At 37.5% G+C, this 12341-nt stretch overlaps 1 long non-coding RNA gene across 3 annotated transcripts in view; it reads right to left on the minus strand.

Annotated features, from left to right (window-relative positions):
- The window catches only part of LOC125911578 (uncharacterized), a 71299-nt gene that overhangs the window by 24193 nt on the left and 34765 nt on the right, over positions 1-12341 (minus strand). For 2 of the 3 annotated variants that reach the window (XR_007454367.1, XR_007454366.1), the window contains exons 2-3: positions 4426-4607; positions 1750-1799 (exon numbers count right to left, since the gene is read on the minus strand). This is a non-coding gene — a long non-coding RNA (uncharacterized LOC125911578). The remainder of the gene's footprint in view (positions 1-1749; positions 1800-4425; positions 4608-12341) is intronic. The other variant, XR_007454368.1, reaches the window with a different exon arrangement.

Raw genomic sequence — 12341 nt, forward strand, 5'->3', positions numbered from 1 at the left:
AAGAATTTATACAGACACAAATCTTTTCAGTAATTATTCGGTATTATTTCAAGTCAAACACTAGTTTGTTTCAAACTTCGGAAACCCCTTTGAAAAATGTTATGTGTTTTCTTCCAGTATTTTGGTTTACTTTAGAGATACTCATTTCCCCATAAATGAAGTCACTGGAATTTATTACCGAATTTAATTTGGTACCTGCTCTGCCCTAGACACTTCATCAGCACTGATGTAAAAAGGTACAATCTGATTATGCTAAATTATCTCACCTGTGATTAGGAATAACTCGTTTCAGGAGTCAAAGTGATTGTAAATAAATTCGTATTAGAGGGCTGAATAATTGCAAATCGTGTTTTTCTCATCTTTTAAAAATTTTATTACACGTGAGGTTACAGGTCCCATGAGTTTATGGCACTTAACCTAAAGGCAGTAAAAGTGCTAAGCTGGGTATATAATGATATTCATAAGTCACCTTATACTAGAAAAAGACTGTTGGTAGCTGCCTACAATGAAACTAAACTGTCCTCTTTCCTCCTTCATAGTTGTGCAAGTACACTGTTAGTGGGAATCTCACTTGAGGTTCCTAACTGCTAAAGTAATAATGTCTTGTATGTATACAAGACCTTCCTTGTAGAGTTTTTTTGCCAAAAAAAAAAAAAAAATTGGAGATTTTTGTTACTATCTCCTTCTACATTCCCATAACCATATATTTTATAGGCTTAAAAATTAAAGATTAAGTCAAGGTCATCCAGTGAGAGATTAATTTTTTAATGCAAAGGCTAGTGTTCCATTCATTATCTTATCTCTATTACCTTAAAAATCACATTTAGCATGTATCATAAGTTAAAACTTTGTAAATCACCGGTTAGCATCTGACTCAAGGTATCATGCCTCACAAGCAGCTTTCTTAATAAACCCACTTGCTCAGCATATAACGCCAAGTTAAAAGAATTTAAAGAACTCGGATTAGGTTGCTTTTTAGTAGTTCTCATTGTGACTTACTAAATTAAATGACAAATTGAAATGCAGCTGAAATAACTCCAGAACTGGTTCTGTTATGGTTAATGAAAAGGTTTCAATCTCTAACGCTCATCTCTGGAACGTTTATTTTCGTGAAAGTGAGTTCTGTTCAACAAGTACTAATGAGACATTTGTAGGGCTAAAACTTTGCATTTGAATTTTTTTTTTAAGAAAATCACAGCAACAAGTTCAGAGAAGTATGGGGTATGGATGGGATGCCAATTAGTGCTATTCAAATTAGCATTCATTCCAATTAGTGCTATTGATCTTCAAGTACATGCCAGAGCGTGTTCAGGCTCTTTCATAAACATTATGACATTTAATTCTCCTTCAAACATGATGGGGTAGGCATGGCAAACTCTGTTTCATAAATGACAACATTTCAGGATTCTGAGATTTAGTTTGATGTTCTGTCCACAAGCTTCATGGTAGCAAAACAAGTTGTCTGAACCTTGCATGGGGACCCAAGGATAGACTAGCATATAGTATTTATTCTAATGATAATATTTATCATGAATTGGTTAATTCATTTATAAATTGGGCGGATATTATTAGCAAGCAAATAAAGTTATACTTGAATAAAATGAAACTTCAGCAGGGCTGTGGCAATGGAACATATTGTGGACTTTTATATATTTCTATATGGCTTAAATGTTATTAGAGTAAATGGTAATTGTAACTAAAAACAAACAAAATACAAGAAAATGGAAGGAAAACTTTGGTTAGATTTACCTGAAGTCTGGGACTGTCCACTTATTTTAATTTGATACTGGGTCTTCATACTATGTGTGGTGGAAATCAAGAACAACAAGAACAACAACAATAATAATAATTGAAAACATGTATGTTGTATATATTCAAACATGTTACTGCATGGCATGTGTGTCCTATATATATCAACTCATTTAATCCTCACAACCCTTTGAACTAGAGATAATTATTATCGCCATTTTAGAAATGAGGAAATCACAACACAGAGAGGTTAAAGAATCTTCCAAATTTACACATATAGGAAGTACACACATCCCAAGCAGTATGCCTCATAAACACAGGGCGCTTAACACCTACTCCCTATTGTCATACATCTTGGAACTCCCCTATGGTCTAGTTCAATGACTATTAGGTAATGCATTGTTTTGATAGTTGCACTTTGGCACTGAAATCACAGCTTCCTAATCCCGACCTGATTTAGAGAGAGCTAAATTACGTTTAATTCCCAATTCAGTACATATTTGTTGGGACCCTGTCAGGTGCCAGATAATCTTCTGGATGCTTGGATGTATCGGCTACCTTTGGGCAACTGAAGTGGTAGAAGAAGAAAAAAAAAATATTTGCCTGAATTCTTCATAAAGTAGAGTCTGTGATCAAGACTTCTTGTAAGTGTAAGTGGATAATTTAGGAGTATTATTTGAGTGGACAAAATTAGGGACAAGAGGAATAAAAGAAGTATGGGTGAGGAATCAATTAATGGATGCAGTAAGTTGGCCACCACTCTCTTATTCTATACCTATGAGAAACTTTGTAAAAGGCATACAGGAACATTTGCCTTAGGGAACTAAATGCCCAACTCCCTGGCCAAGGATAGCCCTGCAGGATCAAGTTCCCCCACATTCAGGTTACACTAATTTTGAATCCAGCAAGTTGCCAAAGGAAGTCTGCACTGTCAGAGAAGCCCTAAGACGGTAATTTAGGATGGAAGTCTGAGGTAAGGCACTTCATGCCTGAGTCAGGCTGCAACTACATGAAACTCATCAAAGTCTGCAGGCAGTTCATGAGATTGGGCCCCACACTGGGCTCTGTGCTATCAGTGCAGAGCCTACTTGGGATTCTTTCTCTCTCCCTCTCTCTCTGCCCCTCCCCTGTGCTCTCTCTCTCAAAAATAAATAAATAAAAACTTAAAAACAAAAGCCCACAGGGAACCAGTGGCCACTGCCAAAGCCAGAATCATAGGTGAGGCCAGCAGGATTGAGAGCTGTGTATCAGCTAAGGAATGTAACAATGAACAAACATAAGAAAATAACAGTATTTGAGAAAGTGACAAACGCTATTGATAAACAAAAAACAAAATAAGGCAGTTAAGGAGATTTGGAATGAGAATGGTGAAAGAATTAGGCTGAAACCTAAATACAGTGGTCAGCATTGCCTATAATTGAACAATGACTTGAAGAAGGTGAAGGAACATGTCACGCAGATAACTGAAACTTGAAAATAATCTGAATACTGTCAATTATTAAGAACTGTTGAGGAAGGGAGTTAAGATGACAGAGAATCCTGCAGACCCTGAGCTTGTCTTGTTCCTGAAGCAAAGCTAGATCAGCATGAAACCATTTTGAACACCTAGGAAATTGATATGAGGATTAACATAACAATCCACATAACTTGGGCCACAGAACTCAGCAGGTACACGGTGTGGAGAGGTGAACTAAAGGAGAGAAAAGCCGCAGAGGCTAGGGAGCTGTTTTTGCAGAGAGGACAGAGAAAAAGAATGCGGGAGAGTGCAGTGCATCAGGATTGTGCAAGAAAAGCACTCCCCCAAAAGTAGCTGGAGAGAAAGAGAATGAGTGTAAGCACTCACAGGGGACTGAACAAGAAATCTGTTCCACAAAACCATTTATAGGAAAAAGGAAAGAGTTTCAATGCCACCAGGATTCTATAAACTGTGGAGCACAGAGTCTGAAGTTTTGGAGCTCAGTGCCTGGTGGTGCTCTGGTGAGGAAATAGGGTGAATCCCCAAGAGCAGGCAGCAGGGTCTGAGGGGACTGTGTACCACATGGGGATAAGTGGTTCCCTGTTTGGAGTGAAATTTGGTAGAAGCAATATGGCCTGTCCACAGGCAAAGGTCCCAGCAGACCCTGGAGAGCAGCCACGTTTGCTGGTATTGGGACAAAGATGCCAGAGTGCAGTGAAACCTGGCACAGGCTGTGTGTTGTGACTTGCCATAATCTCTGAACCTCTGCCACTACACAATTGCATGAATGTTTTCTGGGGCAAGCAGGCACCCAGGCATTGCTCAACAAGACCTTTCCCCAGAAAGTCAGGGCAAGTCCAAGCCACAGGGGGTCTCTGAAGCATGGGTTTTTAAAACACAACCCCATCTGAGACAAACTCTGGAGGGAGGTGCCACCTGGCAGACAGATAGATTTGATATGGACAGGGTAGAGGCAAGGAGTGGACAGAGGCCTGAGACAAAGGAGGGGTACTTGATCGTGGATTGGTGAGAGCAGGAAGTTCCTGTGCCAGAGACTAGGGAGTTGGATGAAGCCATTTCCACCTCTCCCATGTACCACACTGATCCACTCAAGTAAACTAAGCAGTGCCACATAGTGGAGAACAGAGCTGTTACACTAAGCCCTGCCCAACTGTGTCCTCCAAGCACATCCCCTAGAAGACCAGCACAAGTCACTCTACCTGCTTAGTGTACAGACTATAAAAGTCTTCACAGTTTCAGTTCTAGGGGAAAATGGATTTAACTTCATTCAGGTTTCATTCTGTTTGCTGGTTCATTTATTTGTTCATTTTCTTTGCTTCTGTTTTTCCTTGAATTGTTTTCTTTTTTTTTCTTTCTTTCTTTTACTTCTCTCTTCCTCATTCTTGGATACAAAAAGAGAAAATTTTATTTTTATTTTATTTTTAATTTTTTGTTTGATTTCATTTTCTTTATTTCATTTTATTCTATTTTATTATGTATTTTTTTAATTTTTAAAGTTTTTCTTACCTTTTTTTCCCTTTTCTTCCCCTTTTTTCTCTATTCTATCAAGCTTCTTTCAACAAGCAGAGCAAAACACACCTAGGACTTTACTTTATTTGATTTTTTTGTTTTTGTTTTTAATTTTCATTTTTTATGTTATTAATTTTTTTCTTTCTCCAAAGTGACAAAATGAACAAATTTACTCCAAGAGAAAATAGAAATGACATCCAGGGCTTAATCAACACAGATATAAACAAGATGTCTGAAATAGAATTTAGAACCATGGTAATAAATAAGAATACTAGCTGGGGTTGAAAAAAAACATGGAATCTCTTTCTGTGGAGATAAAAGAAATAAAATCTAGTCAGGACAAAATTAAAAATGCTATAACTGAGATGCAATCTTGAATGGCTGCCACGAAAGCAAGGATGGTTGAAGCAGAGCAGCAAATCAGTGATTTAGAAGATAAAATTACGGAGAATAATAAAGCAGAAAAAAAGAGAGAAACAAAGGAAAGGATCATGATAGAAGACTTAGAGGACTCAGTGACTTATTAAAAAGGAATAACATCCAATTCATAGGAGTCACAGAAGATGAAGAGAGAGAAAAAGGGGCAGAAGGTTTATGTAAGAAAATTATAGTGGAAAACTTTCCTAATCTGGGGAAGGACACAGACATCAAAATCCAAGAAGCACAGAGAACTCCCATTAGAGTCAACAAAAAAAAGGCCATCACTAAGGCATATCATAGTCAAATTCACAAAATGCACAGATAAGGAAAGAATTATGAAAATAGCAAGGGGGAAAAAAGTCCTTAACCTATAAGGAAAGACAGATCGGGTTCACAGTAGACATATCCAGAAACATAGCAGGCCAGAAAGGAGTGGCAGGATATATTCAACGTGCTGAATGAGAAAAATACGCACCAAGAATTCTTTATCCAGCAAGGCTGTCATTCAAAATAGAAGGAAAGATAAAGAGTTTCCCAGACAAACAAAAACTAAAGATGTTCATGACCACTAAACCAGCCCTGCAAGAAATTTTAAGGGGGACTCTCTGAGAGGAGAAAAGATAAAAAAGAAAAAACAAATAAACATACAAAAGCAACAAAGACTAGAAAGGACCAGAGAACACCACCAGAAACCCAACCCTACAGGCAACATAATGGCAATAAATTCATATCTTTCAGTACTAACTCTAAACGTCAATGGACTAAATGCTCCAATGAAAATACATAGGGTGTCAGAATGGATAAGAAAACAAGACTCATCTATATGCTACTTGTAACAGACTCATTTTAGACGTAAAGACTCCTGCAGATTGAAAGTAACAGATGAAGAACCATCTATCATGCTAATGGTTGTCAAAAGAAAGCTGGAGTAACCATACTTATACCAGACAAACTAGATTTTAAAATAAAGACTGTGACAAGAAATGGAGAAGGGCATTATATTGTAATTAAGGGCTCTATCTACCAAGAGGATCTAACAATTGTAAACATTTATGCCCCCAATGTGGAATCCCCAAATATATCATTCAATTAATCACAAACATAAAGGAGCTCATAGATAATACGATAATAGTAGGGGATTTCAAAACCCCACTTACACTGAGGGACAGATTATCTAAGAAGAAAATCAACAAGGAAGCAATGGCTTTGAATGACACACTGGACTGGATAGACTTAACAGATATATTCAGAACATTTCATCCTAAAGCAGAATACACATTCTTCTCAAGGCAAATGGAACATTCTCCAGAATAGATCACATACTAATTCATAAATCAGCCCTCAACAAGTACAAAAAGATCGAGTTCATACCATGCATATTTTCAGACCACAATGCTATGAAACTCAAAATCAACCACAAGAAAAAAATTTGGAAAGACCATGAATACTTGCAGATTAAAGAACATCCTGCTAAAGAATGAATGGGTTAACCAAGAAATTAAAGAGGAAGTTAAAAAGTACATGGGAGTCAATAAAAGTGAAAACATGACAGCCCAAAAACTTTGGGATGCAGCAAAGGTGGTCAAAAGAGAGAAGTATATAGTCATCCAGACCTTCCTAAAGAAGAAAGAAAGGTCTCAAATACACAGCCTGACCTTACACCTAAAAGAGCTGGAAAAAAGAACAACAAAGCCCAAAACGAGCAGAAGGGAAATAATAAAGATTAGAGCAGAAACCAATGCTATCAAAATAAATAACATAACATAATATAACATAACATCATAACATAACATAACATAACATAACATAACATGACATAAACAAAACAAAACAATAGAACAGATCAATGAAACCAGGAGCTGGTTCTTTGAAAGAATTAACAAAACTAATAAACCCCTAGCCAGATGGATCAAAAAGAAAAAGGAAAGGACCCGAATAAATAAAATCACGAATGAAAGAGGAGAAATCATAGCCCACACGTCAGGAATACAAATAATAATAAGAGAATATTATGAGCAATTATATGCCAACAAATTGGGCAACCTGGAAGATATGGAAAAAATTCCTAGAAACATATAAACTATCAAAACTTAAACAAGAAGAAATAGAAAATTTGAACAGACCCATAACCAGTAAAAGAATTGAATCAGTAATCCAAAATCGCCCAACAAACAAGAGCTGGATGGCTTTCCAGGGGAATTCTACCCAACACTTAAAAAACAGTTAGCACCTATTCTTTAGAATCTGTTCCAAAAAATAGAAATGGAAGGAAAACTTCCAAATGCATTCTATGAGGCCAGCATTACCTTATTCCAAAACCAGAAAAAGACCCCACTAAAAAGGAGAACTACAGACCAATTTCCCTGATGAATATGGATGCAAAAATTTTCAACAAGATACTAGCAAACCGGATCCAACAATACATTAAAAGGATTATTCACCATGATCAAGTGGGATTTATTCCTGGGATGCAGGGCTGGTTCAATATCTGTAAATCAATCAATGTGATACATTAATAAAAGAAAGGATAAGAACCACATGATCCTCTCAATAGATGCAGAAAAAGCAATTGACAAAATACAGCATCCTTTCTTGATAAAAACCCTCAGTATCATAAAGGCCATATACAAAAGACCCACCGCTAATATCATCCTCAATGGGGAAAAAAATCAGAGCTTTCCCCCTAAGGCCAGGAACACGACAAGGATGTCCACTCTCACCACCGTTATTCAACGTAGTGTTGGAAGTCTAGCCTCAGCAATCAGACAACACAAAGAAATAAAAGGCATCCAAATTGGCAAGGAGGAAGTAAGCTTTCACTCTTCACAGACGACATGATCCTCTGTGGAAAACCCAAAAGACTCCACCAAAACCCTGCTAGAACTGACCCATGAATTCAGCAAAGTCGTAGGATATAAAAATCAGTGTGCAGAAATTGGTTGCCATTTCTATACACCAATAATGAAGCAGCAGAATGACAGATCCAGGAATTGATCCCATTCACAACTGCACAAAAAAGCATAAAATACCTCAGAATAAACCTAACCCAAGAGATGAAAAATCTATACACTAAAAACTACAGAAAGCTTATGAAAGAAGTTGAAGAAGACACAAAAAAATGGAAAACATCCCATGCTCATAGATTGGAAGAACAAATATTGTTAAAATGTCAATACTACCCAAAGCAATCTATATATTCAATGTAATCCCTATCAAAATAACACCAGAATTCTTCACAGAGGTGAACATACAAACCTAAAATTTGTATGGAACCAGAAAAGACCCCAAATAACCAAAGCAATCCTGGAAAAAAAAACCAAAGCTGGAGGCATCACAATTCCCGACTTCAAGCTGTATTATGAACTTATAATCATCAAGTCATTATAATACTGGCACAAAAACAGGCACATAGATCATTGGAACAGAATAGAGAACCCAGAAATGGACCCACAAAATGTAAGGCCAACTAATTTTTGGCAAAGGAGGAAAGAATATCCAATGATAAAAGACAGTCTCTTCAACAAATGATGTTGGGAAAACTGGACAGTGACATACAGAAGAATGAAACTAGACCACTATCTTACACCATAATAAATAAAATAAACTCAAAATGGATGAAAGATCTAAATGTAAGACGGGAAGCCATCAAAATCCTAGAGGAGAAAACAGGCAACAACCTCTTTGACCTTGGCCACAGCAACTTCTTACTTGACATGTTTCCAGAGGCAAGGGAAACAAAAGCATAAATGAACTATTGGGACCTCATCAAGAAAAGGAGCTTCTACACAGTGAAGGAAACAATCAGCAAAACCTAAGAGGCAACTAATGGAATGGGAGAAGATATTTGCAAATGACCTATCAGATAAAAGGTTAGTATCCAAAATCTATAAGGAAGTTACCAAATTCAACACCCAAGAAACAAATAATCCAGTGAAAAAAAATGGGCAAAAGACATGCATAGACATTTTTCCAAAGAAGACATCCAGATGGCTAATAGACACATGAAAATATGCTCAACATCACTCATCATCAGGGAGATACCAATCAAAACCCTAATGAGATACCACTTCACACCTGTCAGAATGACTAAAATGAACAACTCAGGCAACAACAGATGTTGGTGAGGCTGTGGAGAAAAAGGAACCCTTTATGTATGAGGGTTCCTCAAAAAACTGAATATAGAACTACCCTATGACCCAGCAATTGCACTACTAGGTATGCAAAGAATACAGGAGTGCTGAATCGAAGAGGCACATGCACCCCAATATTTATAGCAGCACTATCAACAATAGCCAAATTATGGAAAGAGCCCAAATGTCCATTGACCAATAAATGGATAGAGAAGATGTGGTATATAAATACAATGGAATATTACTTGGCAATCAAAAATAATGAACTCTTGGGGCTCCTGGGTGGCTCAGTCGGTTAAGCGCCCGACTTCAGCTCAGGTCACGATCTCGCGGTCCGTGAGTTCGAGCCCCGCGTCGGGCTCTGGGCTGATGGCCCAGAGCCTGGAGCCTGCTTCCGGTTCTGTGTCTCCCTCTCTCTCTGCCCCTCCCCCGTTCATGCTCTGTCTCTCTCTGTCTCAAAAATAAATAAACGTTAAAAAAAAAATAAAAAAAAAATAATGAACTCTTGCCATTTGCAATAACGTGGATGGAACTAGAGTGTATTATGCTAAGTGAAAAAAGCCAGTCTGAGAAGACAAAGATCATATGATTTACTCATATATGGAATTTAAGATACAAAACAGATAGCCATAAGGGAAGAGAAGCAAAAATAATATAGAAACGAAGAGGGAGACAAACAATAAGAGACTCTTAAATACAGAGAACAAACTGAGGGTTGCTGGTGGGGTGTTGGGTGGGGGGAAGGGCTAAAGGGGTGAGGGGTATTAAGGAGGACACTTGTTGGGATGAGCACTGGGTGTTATATGTAAGTAATGAATCACTAAATTCTATTCCTGAAATTACTATTACACTATATGTTAACTAACTTGGATTTAAAAATTTTAAAAATAGCAAAAAATAAACAAACAAACAAATAAATAAAAGAATTGTTGAATAACTTCCCTCTGTAATCTTTTTACTTCAACATCTCTAGTTGGAGAGGGATTTTAAGTGTTCATTAAAATCTATGATTAGTTAGAACTTTTGGTTTGGTTTTCAGGCATTCCATTAGCTTCTTTCAATTTACTGTTTTTGTTTCTTTCCTGTCAAGTAAGGCAAGCTTTTATTACTCTTAGGTAAGAAATTAAGACTGTATGCTAATGATGTAAAGAATGTACATCTCCAACCCAACTTCTCCCTTGGATGCCTGACCTACAGATTTAATTGCTGACAACTTAACTTCTTCACATGGATGTCTAATAGACATTGCAAACATATCATATCCAAAATTAAGCTCCTGATCCCCCCCCCCATTATTTCAAATGTGCTCATTTTACTTTTTAGTTGAGTACATTTCCATTTTTCAAGTTCCAGTGCCAAAATCTTCATACCATCATTGATTCGTTTCTTTTTTTTTCTTTTTTTTTTTTTTACTGCCTTCATCTGGTTTCTTATCAAATTCCGATGTCTCTAATTTCAAAATATAGCCAGAAGTTAGCTACTTCTTCGCAGCTAGGGGCTTGGTTTAAACCACCATCATCCCTCATCTATATTACTGTAATAACTCCCAATGGTCTCATTTTCTTGCTTACTCTCCTACAGACTGCTAAAACTTGCTTCAGATCATGATCATTCCTCACTTAAAAGCCTGGTGGCTTCCTGACCCACCCTGGGTAAAACTCAAAGTCCACCTCTGATTTACAAGGCCCTATATGTTCTAGCTGCTCATTACCTCTCTGACATCATCTCCTACTCCTTTCTTGTTCCAAGTAGACACACTACCTGCCCTTAAGCCTCTGAACTTGCTATTTTTCACTGTCTGAATGGTTTCCCCCAGATATCAAATGACTAACTCCTTCCATTCCTTCAGATAATTCTCAGGAGTCACTTTCTCAATGAGACCTTTCCCCCACTATGGAGAATAGCACAACTTCCCCTCTGAACATGTCCACTTATCCTTCTCTGTTTCATTCTTCTCCACAGCATTCATCACTTTCTAATACCTTCCTTATCTCTCTCATTTAATGTTCACCTCTGCCACTAGTGCGCAAGCACCTGAAACTGTCCTGAGCATGTAACATATGATCAGTAATTTTTGCTGTATGAAAGAATAAAAAAATGGTTCTGGAGCCATCCATTTGCCTGTAGGATAGTTATGATGATTACAGTAGCAATCTAAAAAACAAGAAAATGTTAAGCTTTTGAAAACCAAAGTGTACTTTTCAGCCAGTCAATAGGCTAAGTATCAACATTTGTTAAGTAAAAATATTTTCCAAAAATTTTTAGTTCCTCTTAATATGTTAAGAACAAAGTTGAGCAAATTGGTTGGCAAGGTTTTATTATAGCCAATAGGGAAGAGGAAATCCACGATCTGGCATCAGCAAGTCTCTTTCAGAAAAGAAGGAGGAGAAAGCCTTTCTCTCCCAGGAAAAGTGATATTGGGAGGGAAGAGAGCCCCTTGGATGTGTGTGTATACCTCTCAGGGTTAACTTCACAGGAGGTGGGATATTAATTAGGTTGAAAAGAAAGCCAGGAGGAGGAGGTTTGGCCTATCTCTTACTGGGTCCCCTGGGACCATCCTCACACTGATCCTGAGGCAGAGAGGAGAGGTGTAGCAGTCCTGAGGCACTGGAGAGAAGTGGTTTAAAAAGTGGTTACAATGAGGAAATCATAACACTCCTAGAACAAAAAAATTCAATGCAGGCAGACCAGACCAACTAGAAAGCACGTGGGAGACACACCCAGAAGAAATAAGGGATCTGTAGTATCATCTTGGATCAAGATAGTACAGAATTGACATTATCTTGACTTAGTCAAGACAAACAAACCATAATTTTTTAGCCATAGATTTCAATGATGAACACTAGCAAGACACTCAAGGACTGGACTACATGGATCATGAGTCAGTGGATATCAATCATCAATCATTGTAAATCCAAAAGCCAGACCAACACAAAGACCATCATGAGGCATTCTACCCCTTCAATGAAGATCCTAAACTTTCCTTCATCCAGATTCCCTTTAAAAACAAAAAACAAAAAAACTATATATATATGTATACACACACACACACACAC

This window comes from Panthera uncia (assembly GCF_023721935.1).
Source record: "Panthera uncia isolate 11264 chromosome C1 unlocalized genomic scaffold, Puncia_PCG_1.0 HiC_scaffold_3, whole genome shotgun sequence".
NCBI lineage: Eukaryota > Metazoa > Chordata > Mammalia > Carnivora > Felidae > Panthera > Panthera uncia.